Source organism: Camelus ferus, chromosome 1, assembly GCF_009834535.1.
Source record: "Camelus ferus isolate YT-003-E chromosome 1, BCGSAC_Cfer_1.0, whole genome shotgun sequence".
In the NCBI taxonomy this organism is placed as follows: domain Eukaryota; kingdom Metazoa; phylum Chordata; class Mammalia; order Artiodactyla; family Camelidae; genus Camelus; species Camelus ferus.
The window spans coordinates 75,051,938-75,062,884 of record NC_045696.1 but is presented as its reverse complement, the minus strand read 5'-3'; the positions used below and the strand labels follow the sequence as shown (position 1 = coordinate 75,062,884).

Below are 10,947 nucleotides of genomic sequence, written 5' to 3'. Positions count from 1 at the left end.
CAGCCTAACCACTGCAAAAGACAACAGTATTAAACACACGCCCAGCAGGAAAACACCCCAACGCCACCAGAACTTCGGGCAGAAAAGTTAAGCGCAGGCGCAATGGCACACTGTAACCCGATTTGCCCACTTCCCCCTCCTGGTCTCTGGAATTTCACTTCCCCTCCTTTATGCATCTGCTTCCGGAGCATAGTAGGCTCGGCCCCTCCTCAGCTCTTACCCTCCTCTGCCCGAGGAGGGGGGAGTCGAGGGGGTGGGGAAGAGTTCGTTGTTTGTTTACACGATGTGAGCGGAAAAAGAGACCAATAAAGTTTATTCTGGAAACAAAAGGAAAAAAAAAAAACAAGGGTGACAGAGAAAGGAGACGGGGGCGGGGGCGTGTGGCGGGGGCTAGCGAGGAGAGCAGCTAGGAGGAGAAAGCGGCAGTTCCGGTGCCGCCGCTGCGGCCGCTGAGGTCTCGGGCTGCTGCCGCCGCGGCCACTGGGGCTGGGGCCGCCGGCGAGGCAGGGCTCGGGCCCGGCCGGGCAACTCCGGAGCGGCGGGGGAGAGGGGCCGGGAGGCGGGGGCCGTGCCGCCCGCTCTCCTCTCCCTCGGCGCCGCCGCCGCCGCCCGCGGGGCTGGGACCCGATGCAGTTAGAGCCGCGGAGCCTGGAGGAGCCCCGAGCGTGAGTAGAGCGCAGACTGGCCGGGAGCGGGAGCGGGCGCGGTCGGGATGGGGCCGGGTGGGTGCCGGGGACTCTCGGGCGCGTCCGCCGTCTCGGGCGGGGGCTGCCCCCCGGTCGTCTCTCGCGGCATCGGCCCGCAGCGGAGTTCGCCTGCGATCGCCGCTCCCTCTCCCTCGCCTGCTGCTGGCCTCACCCAGATGCAGAGGCGAAGGCTCGCCGCTCCTTCTTTTCTCCCTCTGGCCGCCGCCTTGCTCCTGGTTTCCTTCCTCTCCCATTTTTGGGGATGGGGCGGCTGGAGAGTGAGGAAGTGCGCCCAGGGCCGCCGCCCCGGCGGCTCAGTGGCTCGGTCCCCCGCGCCCTTGCACACCCACCCGGCCCGCGATCTCCGCGGCGTCAGGGATCCCGGCGCCGAGCCGCGAGCAGTTCCTGAGGGGCTGTCACGCCCAAGGACTCCAGCCCCACCAGCCCGGCGACCCTGCGCTTGCTGGGTTTAAATCGCCCGGCTGGGGCATGGAAGGAAAACCGCTCCCCTCACCCCGCAGTTCTCCTCCCACCCTTACACTCGAAGTTGTTTTTTTCCTTTTAACCGAGAGACAGTCAAACGTATTGGATCTTTCATTCATAGACCTGAGAGATTGTCTCGTGATTTGTGTCTTTAGTAAGTCTATTATGTGATACCTGCTTCATAGCTCCCAAGTGGTTCAGAAAGGTAGGGTAGCGCCCAGAATTGTTCTATGTAAACACCAGACGTTCGGCCACTGTATTTTGACCGCGGCTTGAGGGGTTTATTTTAGGATGCTAAAGGAATAGTGGCGATGGTGGCTAGTTACCAGACTTGGGAATCGAAAGCTGTTTTCTTAGATGTCAGTAACTGGGGACCTGTTTACGTAGTTATGTAAAGGGTAAGGGGAGCGGAACAAGAGGGGCCTTTGTAAAAACAGCGTGCATATTTTTTAATGAAGTAGAGTTGTGATTTCGTTTGATGAAGCTTCCTCATTCCAGCACTGCGCCTTTGTGCACATGCAGGACATGGGTTTGCGAGATGGTATTTTGAATCGTACTTTGTGAGGCCTGGAGGAACCCCTAGAAAACTTGGGTAGGGTAAACTCCTGGTAGCTCAAGTCGTCGAGTAATTATTACGGCCACATTTCACTGTGGGCAGTATTGGTCGCGTGTTTTCCTGCTTAGAAACTAGGTTTTCTGGGTATTTGCTTACATTGCTCCGTAGAAAATTTGTTTATGTGCTGGATTGCGTGTAGTTAAGGAAAGACCTGGAAAATATTTAAGATACCATGTTGCTGATTTGTATAAATCGGAACACCGTCTTTATTAATGGACTTTAGAAGCAACTGCAGTGTTAATTTGTTAATATGTCTGTGTATTCAAGTTTTAACATTTTTTAACTGAAGCATTGAATTCTGGTTGACAGCATAGATCTCTATCTAAACATCACATGTTCTGGAAAATTTTAATTATCAGATTAACTGTTCTGCAGTGTCATCAGCCAAAATTATCTGTAGAGGGCCCAATGGGGTGTGTGTGTGTGTGTGTGTGTGTGTGTGTGTGTGTGTGTCTGTATTGGTGTTTTGTTTTTTAGTTTTCTCATTTCATGTTTTTGGATAAAATTAAAATTTCATCCATAACTTTTTTCAAAATTATCGTGTGCATTCTTCATCGTTATAAAATAGAGTGCTTTCCTATTAAAATCACAAAATAGGTGGTTGAAAGAAATGATGGCACATCATAATGGTAATAGCATCATGGGGAAAGTTATAAGAAAGTGAATAAATATTAACTTAATATTTTATCATTGACTATAAATATAAAGTTTGAAAGGCATTCTTACCAGTTTTAGTTTAAGAATTTAAAATGAACCACATTTAAATGCACAACAGTGTTTTTATATGTCTAAAGGTTTCTTTTTAAACTTTAAGTAAATTGGGTATAGCATTAAAGAAATGTCACTAAATACAAATACTGTTCTTAAATAAAAAAAAATTGCTACATAAAAGTATATATTCTCACAGAGCTAGATATTTGTAAAAGGGGGACTGTAAAGGAGTAGTGGCTTTGCCTGGCTCTGCATGGAACAGCCCTTGTCAAGGCAGAGCTTCCTTCCTGTCAGGATAAGATCCTCTCCATCCCAAATAAGTATTCCCTTAAAAAAAAAAAAACAAACTAAATTTATAAATAAAGTACTTACATAGTAAAGTAGGTCATAATAACTTTTCCTAAAACAGTTTACTTTGTGTATACCTTTCCTTATTAGTGCCCTTTACTGGATAAAGAATTTTTAACATTTAACATTTGCTATTACTATTTAAAGGACATTTACTCTGTTGATCTGTTTACTTGAAAGGGGCTAACTTAATCCTGTTTGATCTCTTTAGCAACTAGAATAGTATTAAAAGAATCAGTTCTCTTTTATTATTTTAATATCTTGAATATCAAGGCAGGAGTGATTCTTTAAATGAAATAGGTTTCTTTTTGTTTTAAATTGAAGTATAGTCAGTTACAATGTGTCAATTTCTGGTCTACAGCACAATGTCCCAGCCATGCATATACATACATATATTCGTTAAATGAATTATGTTTCTTAAGCACCTTAAAGATTTCGTCTCTGGTGAAAATATTTATGATCTTAAAAAAATTGTTCAACTTTAAGAGCATAAGTCTTGGAAAATCATTGCTTATATTTTATTTGCACAGTTATTGAGCTGTTTTATTAAGAATACTTATCTTGAGCTACACAACAATCCTGTAGAGAAGGCAGTATTACTGTCTCTGAGAAATGACGTTTTTATCTAAGGTCAGACAGGTGTCAGGTGATAGACCATTGACAAAACTAATGTTTTGTGACTCCTTTCATTATCTCATACTATCTCTAACTTGCTCCAGCCTGCTTTTCAATAGATAAAGAAACTAGGGCCCAGAGATATATTTAATTACTTAAGATCACCTTTTCCCTTATTCTTAGTAATTGTGTGTGTTTAATTCCCCCTGTAGCTTAAACAGTGGTTTTCAATCCTGGCTTCGTGTTAGAAGCATCTAATTAGCAGTGCCAGGGTCTCATTCCTAGAGATTCTGATTTAATTGGTCTGAGATGGTGCCTGGACATCTGTTTGTTTGTTTGAAGTTCCCCAGGTAATTCTAACAGACAAGATTGTAAACCCTTGCTTTTGAAGACCTATATGATTTGTTTCTTTCTTCCCTCTCTGAATTTCTCTCTCCTCCCTCCTCCTGCAGCTCCCTTGGCCTTTCCCTACTTCACGTGCAAATGCTGTTTGCTTTTCCTGAAACATTTGCACACTCTATACCCCTTCCTTAACTGGCTAACTCTTACTCATCTTTCATGTCACCTCCTTTGAAAAGTCTAGTCTGGGTTAGGTGTCCTTGCTTCCTGTTCCCATAGCATCTTGTACTCTCACTGTCATAGCATTGACTCATGCATTGGTAATTGCCTATTTATTTGTCTGTATCCTCCACCAATATGTAAATTTTATGAGGATAAGGACTGTCTTATTCAGTTGTATTCTCATTGCCAAGCATAGTAGCTAGTACATAATAAGCACTTATTGACTGAATAAATAAATATATTGGCAACAGACTTCTTTACAACATGTAATAATTTATAAATGCTGATTAAATTTTTATTCTTGCCAAATGCATTAATTATTTTTGGTCACTAAAAATACATATCCCTGAACCTGCCACACATATGAATTTCATTTGGAGACAGTTGAGATATTATAAATTGTATATAAATTATATCAAGAGTGACACTCAAACACACACACACATACACACACATGCAAAAATAATTATACATAGAAATCAGGAGATACGAATTCAGATCCCAACCTCACCACAAGTGTGTGTCCTTGGGCAGGTCTCAGTCTTTTGGGGCCTTAGTTTCCTTATCTGTAACATAGATGAATTGTATTGGGTGCTCTACATGGCACTTAGTGATCTAACCTTAAAATCCTATGAGTACTAAAAATATTGGCTTTGGGAAATCTGAACCTCTTTGGTTCAAAACCTGGCTTCTATACTTACTGGCATGATTACTTTGGACAGATTTCCTAATCTGTATAGTGGGAGTAATTGCTACTTAGCAGGGTTGTTATTGTTTTTGTTGTTGAATTAAATGAGATAGTGTAGATCCAAGAAAGTTTTTGTCCTGGATCAGGTGTTTAATACATGTTCATTTCCTTTACCCTTAGGAGGTGTTAGAGCTCATGAGTGGACTTATCTGAGATAAGAAAAAAGACACAGTTTATGTAATAAACCCTATCTTCCACTTTGCTGACTGCCAGTTTTACAGGTGTGACTAGGGACCAAAAACCGCATGGCTTTTAGTTTCATTTTCTTAGAAACCTGTTCCACTGTCAAACACCCAGGTGTTAGTCAACCTGCTTGGAAAATAATTATGCCTAGAGGTTTGAACCATGACAAATAATACATAATATGGAGGAAGGGAGAATCTAAACTGATGACCTTAAACCATCTCCAAAAAAATGTAAGCTCAGACTTAACTGTTCCAAAAGAATGGAACAAATTAAGACTAAGGATGATTTACAAAAGAAGACCCAGAGATTTTGGTGAAATCTCTGTTCACCAGACTTTAAAATTCAGGGACAGTATTTTGGAACTTCTAGGAGATAAAGAAGTATACCTCTGGTCAGGACCAATTTCAGAAGATAAGAATGTTCTTGATGTCAGATTAAGCAGTTACAGTATCAGTTAGCAGACTGAAGTGATTGATATTTTTCTCTATTTGGGAGCCATGTATCTTAATTTTGTATAGTTATTTTAACCTTTATTTGGTAATAGAAAGTAACCTTATACACAATATAATAATATCTCTGCTGAAGTTTCTTGATACCAGTCTTATTTTTGTATAAAGCAAATTAACCTATTTGAGTTTTCCTTAAGTTTATGTATAAAATGAACTCTATCAATCTTTTTAGAAAAAAATTATAATAAAAATTAAAAACCATGGGTAGGAAAAAATGAAGTCTTAGAGTGTGAAAAAGAAACCTGAGTCAACACAATAAAGTCTGAGGATTCAACTTACAGTCTTGAGATTTCCAGCATTCGGAAAGGTCACTTAACCTTAGATATACTGATAATGTTTTATAGCTATTTATATTATTCACATTTAATCTCTTATTAATACAAATCAATTGATGTAGGTTAATGAATTTTTAGATGTTCTGTCTCCCCCTACCCAACTATGCCATTTGGAGAGTTTAAAGTTAAAATGCTTCAATACAAAGTTTGTAAGTTTGTAGTAGAAGTGGTAGCTTAGAGCTTTTTCTTTAAGGTTAACGTTTCTTAACAGTGAAACTCTTAAGTACGGATTTTAGCACTTTGGTCTGGATGGCTGAAAGACTAAATTCCAATCCCAAAGTGCTACTTTGTTTGGGGAAAAGGAGGCAGATATCTCTCATCTTTGCCTCTTTTCCTGCAATAATACAGTAGGAATTGCAGTATGCTGCTTGCTGAGTAATTCATATGATTAACAAGATAATTTAAATGATCCAAATTGCATAAAATTATTTAAGGAAACATAAATACATATTAATCATTATGTTAAATTTATATTAATAGAAGAATAATATGTTTCTTTTTTTTTCAAATTTCAAATTGGATCTCAAGTATATTGGTATATATGTAAGGAATAACATGTTTCATTTTTGGCCCCCAAAACTTACTTATACTGTATCATTTTAGTAGTTAGCTTGATAATTTATCTGAATTGTGCCTCATTTTTAAGAGGTTAAGTTTTAGTAACTTTTAGTATATAATTGCAGTTGTTACAAAGAAGTCTCTGTATCAGGGCCAGCATTGCCATTTGAAGTAAGTGTGAGATTTAAAAACAGAAAAAGGTTAAAAATTCTTGCAGACTATGCTTATCTGGTCTGGTACACTTCAGATTTTAAACATTTGTATAGTGGAAGCCAAAGAAGTCAGTGTTGTGATGTGACAAAAGCTGCGCTAGGGATAGAATCATTCTGTTCTAATCATAACTCACCTGGAGTTATTAAGATTCAGTGGAGAGATACATCTTATAAAGTACTATAGAGATTTAAGGCAATATTAAGACGATAATTTTAAGCATAAATTATTTAACAAGAGGAGACAATGTTTGTGTTCATTCTTGTGTCCTCGGCATCTAGCATAGTGCCCAAAAGTAGGTGATCAGTAAGTGATCTTTTTGCAGTAGAATCATAATTGTGTATCAAAATACTTTTCATATCTTTTTATTAGTTAGTAGCTATATGCTTTAAGCTATCTGAAAAGTAGGTAAATTGCTATGTGCCAGTCTTAGTTTATTATTTACTGAGTATAGTTATGAAGGATACAGGAAATAATTTTCTGTAAGTTATTGAGTAGTTGCCTATTCCTATTGATGTTTGTGGACATTTTTAACAAAGATTGATAGGTTAGGAGAGACTGTGTCCTAAAAGAGCACTGAATCAAGAGTCCAAAAATCTAGATTCTGTATTGAACCAGCCGTTTGGCCTTAGATCTTGACCTTTCAGCACTTGCTTGTTCACCTGTAAAGTTTCTGATATTCTTTATCATTGCTAAATTCTCTGAGATTCGTAGCATTTTAAAGTCTTATGTCTGATTTCAGGGAAGCGTAAGGAAGCCACTTCCTAGAGGGAAGATAGTCTATCTCAGTTTGTTGTATTTTCAGATGCTAAAATCTTTTTATATGCCTGATTATAAATTTGCACATATTTGAAGTCCCTTATATAAAATTCTGTGGCAGAGAAGAGCTGCCATCAGAAAAGAATGGACTAGAAAAATTTTTTTTCTTCCCAAAATCATCAATGACTTTGGAGGATCAGACTTACTGCAGGCATGGCCATTTTGGTTGCTGGCACTGAGAGCAGTTAGATGACAGGCATTGAGAGTAGATCATCCATTGCACACAGTTGCCAGGGTTATGAAGGCCAGCAAACCTGTCACAGCAGCCTTAATAGCCACTGGACACCATCCTTACTTGTTAAAGACTTCTAGGAAAATATGTTCCATAATTTCCTTTGGTAACCCATCCCACTAGATGGTTTTCAGAAAATAGGTTCTAATCTTAGAAACATAATTCCAGAGGCATAGCAAGCCTCTTTTTTCTAGATGTCTGTTGTGCAGACAAATATATGGAAAGGTGACAAAAATAATTGTCCTTGATCAGAAGGCAGTAGTGTGTATGTCATTGATTTGTTGTTTCTATAAGTATTCAAATTACTCACCTTCAACTTTTGAATATTTTTTAACCAGCAAACTGTTCAGGTAATGAGATATTATTTAGAGTTATTTTGAGTATGTACTCATTTTTCAACAAGCTAAGCAGATTTCTGTGGCTTATTTTTCTTTTACAGATTGTAGTTTTCCAAGTACTTTTCTGATGAACTTACTGCAGGTCTAGACCTGAAAGTAACATTGCATTTTGAAACAATTGACTGCCTTTAGCCTAAAAGCAAGTGAATTGTGTGTTTTCCTTAGGAGGTTAACTTCTTGGCACGTACAAAAACCTTGGAGTTTTTTCCTTAGTAAGCTACTATTCTGGAATGTAGATTTACAGAACATGTAATCAAATGTAAAGCAACATCAATGGAAAAATTTGGGAGGAAAAGATTGAAATTAGGTACTACTATGAAGTCTGATCTAAAATCAAACCATACATGACAGCAAAAAAGGAAAAACTATCACACTATCATTTTTATACATATTATATATATATATATATATTAGTAATAACATCATTTTAAAGTCATTTTCCACATGAAGATTTCCTTAAAATCTAATGGCTATTATTATTTGCAATTGAGAACTTGATAGGCAGCATCTTAAAGTATTTATGAAAGTAATGTTTATATTCTTTTTCTTTAACTATGTGCCAGTTGTAAAAATTGAACTTGGCTTTATCAAAGCAATTTCTGTGCTTGTCTTCATAATTACAATGGTAGTAAAACTCAGTGCAACTTATAATATTAATAATTTTATAGTGTGGAGACTGGTAGTTTCTTTGTTTTTTCTTCACTGGAAGTGACCAACTTTTAGCTTTCTTAGCGATAATGTAGTACTTCAGATTTCCTCAAAATCTATGCAATTAAAGCCTGCTCTTTTTACAGCCATGTGATGTTCACAGACACAGCTAATATACAGCTAAATGATCTACTAATGAACAACTACTAAAGCACAGCTAAATGAATCATGTGATGGTCTTTTGTTGAGTATAAATATCAGACATAAATTGGTTGAGGACATTCCTCCTGCAAATAACTTTTTTCCCAGTCAGAATGGGGTCAACTAATCTGACAACTGTACAGAATATTTGAAGTCAGGAAAGGCTTAGAAAATCCACAAAATATTGTCAGTGTATGTAAGGTTCTTTAATTTAACTTTTCTTCTCCTAAATATGTCGCAGCGGTTAAGACCATATACTCTGAAGCCAGACTATCACAATTACTAGTTTTGTGTTTTGGGGCAGTTATTAACCTGTCTGGGCTAAATATTGTCTGGGTTAATACGTATTTCCTCATTTGTAAAAGAGGGATAATAACAATACTTACATAATAGCATTATAATAAAGATTAAATGACTAATACATGAAAGCATTTAGAACAATACTTAGCACATAGTGAGCACTCAGTGAGTATCTGTATGCTTCTTGAGAGCATGAACTATGTCATATTCATATGGATTTATTTAGGGGATTTAATGTTGTGTAGTGAATTGAATTCAGTCCCTTCTGAGGATTTGCTAATGGAGCCACTCTCTGGAGAGTGAATAACAAGGTTTCTTTCTAACAAGCTTCTTGACATTAATGCTTGGTTTTTGTTCTATTATAACTTTTTTTTTTTTAAGTTTTGTTCTTACTCTGGGAATTTGAAGTTAGCATATGGAGATTTAACATTATAAGAATGAGGAATTCATGGACAGAAGTGAATTAAGTAAACAGAAGTACATTTTTCACAGCTGATCTGTGCTTCCTATGGATTTATTTTCCCTGTCCATTCCTAGAATCTCAGAATCCCCAGAAGATACCTTTTTTCTCTTTTTTTAAATTGAAGTATAGTTGATCTACAATATTATATTAGTTTCAGATGTTCAAGTAGTGATTCAGTATTTTTCTAGATTATACTCCTTTTTAAAGTATTATAAAATATTGGCTATATTCCCTGTGCTGTACAATGTATCCTTGCATTGTACAAACAATATATCCTTGTTTATTTTATACTTAGTAGTTTGTACTTCTTAATCCCCTGTCCATGTCTCTTCCCTTTCCCCACTGGTAACCACTAGTTCTCTATATTTGTGAGTCTGTTTCCATTTTTTTATATTCATTCATTTATTTTTTAGATTTCACATATAAGTGGTAACATGTAGTATTTGTCTTTCTCTGTCTGACTTACTTTGCTAAGCATAATACCCTAGAGGTCCATATTGTTGCAAGTGGCAAAATTCATTCTTTTAATGACTGAATAGTATTCCACTGTACGTATATACCACATTTTCTTTATCCATTCATCTGTTGATGGACACTTAAATTGCTTCCATATCTTGGCTGTTTCATGAGACTGACGTGCTACCTACTGCACTAACGAAGCACCTATATCTTGGCTATTTTAAATAATGCTGCTATGAACATTGGGGTGCATGTGTCTTTTCAAACTTGTTTTTTTATTTTCTTTAGATATATACCCAGGAGTGGAATTGCTGGGTCATATAGTAGTTCTATTTTTACTTTTTTGAGGAACCTCCGTACTGTATTCCACAGTGACTGCACCAATATGCATTCCTACCAACAGTGTATAAGGGTTCCTTTTTCTCCGCATCCTCACCAACATTTGATATTTGTGTTCTTTTTGATCATAGCTTCTCTGACAGGTGTGATATTACATCTCATTGTGATTTTAGTTTGCATTTCTCTGATGATTAACAATCTTGAGCATCTTTTCATGTGCCTATTGGCCATCTGTATGTTTTCTTTGGCAAAATGTCTATTCAGCTCTTCTGCACTTTTTTTAATTGGGTTGTTTTTTGGTTTTTTTTTTTGATGTTGAGTTGTATGAGTTATTTATGTATTTTAGATATTAACCCCTTATCAGTCATGTTATTTGCAAACCTTTTCTCCCGTTCTTTAGGTTATCTTTTCATTTTGTTGGTGGTTTCCTTTGCTGTCCAAAAGCTTTTAAGTTTAATTAGGTTTCATTTGTTTATTTTTGTTTTTATTTCCTTTGTCTTAGGAGACAGATCCCCCAAAATA

General features: G+C 37.6%; 1 protein-coding gene across 1 annotated transcript in view; it reads left to right on the top strand.

Moving 5' to 3' along the window:
• The first annotated feature begins 246 nt into the window (after positions 1–246).
• Positions 247–10,947, top strand: part of PIK3CA (phosphatidylinositol-4,5-bisphosphate 3-kinase catalytic subunit alpha) — a 75,585-nt gene continuing 64,884 nt past the window's right edge. The window contains exon 1 of the mRNA XM_032483894.1: positions 247–665. The gene's annotated coding sequence lies outside the window, so the exon portion shown is untranslated. The remainder of the gene's footprint in view (positions 666–10,947) is intronic.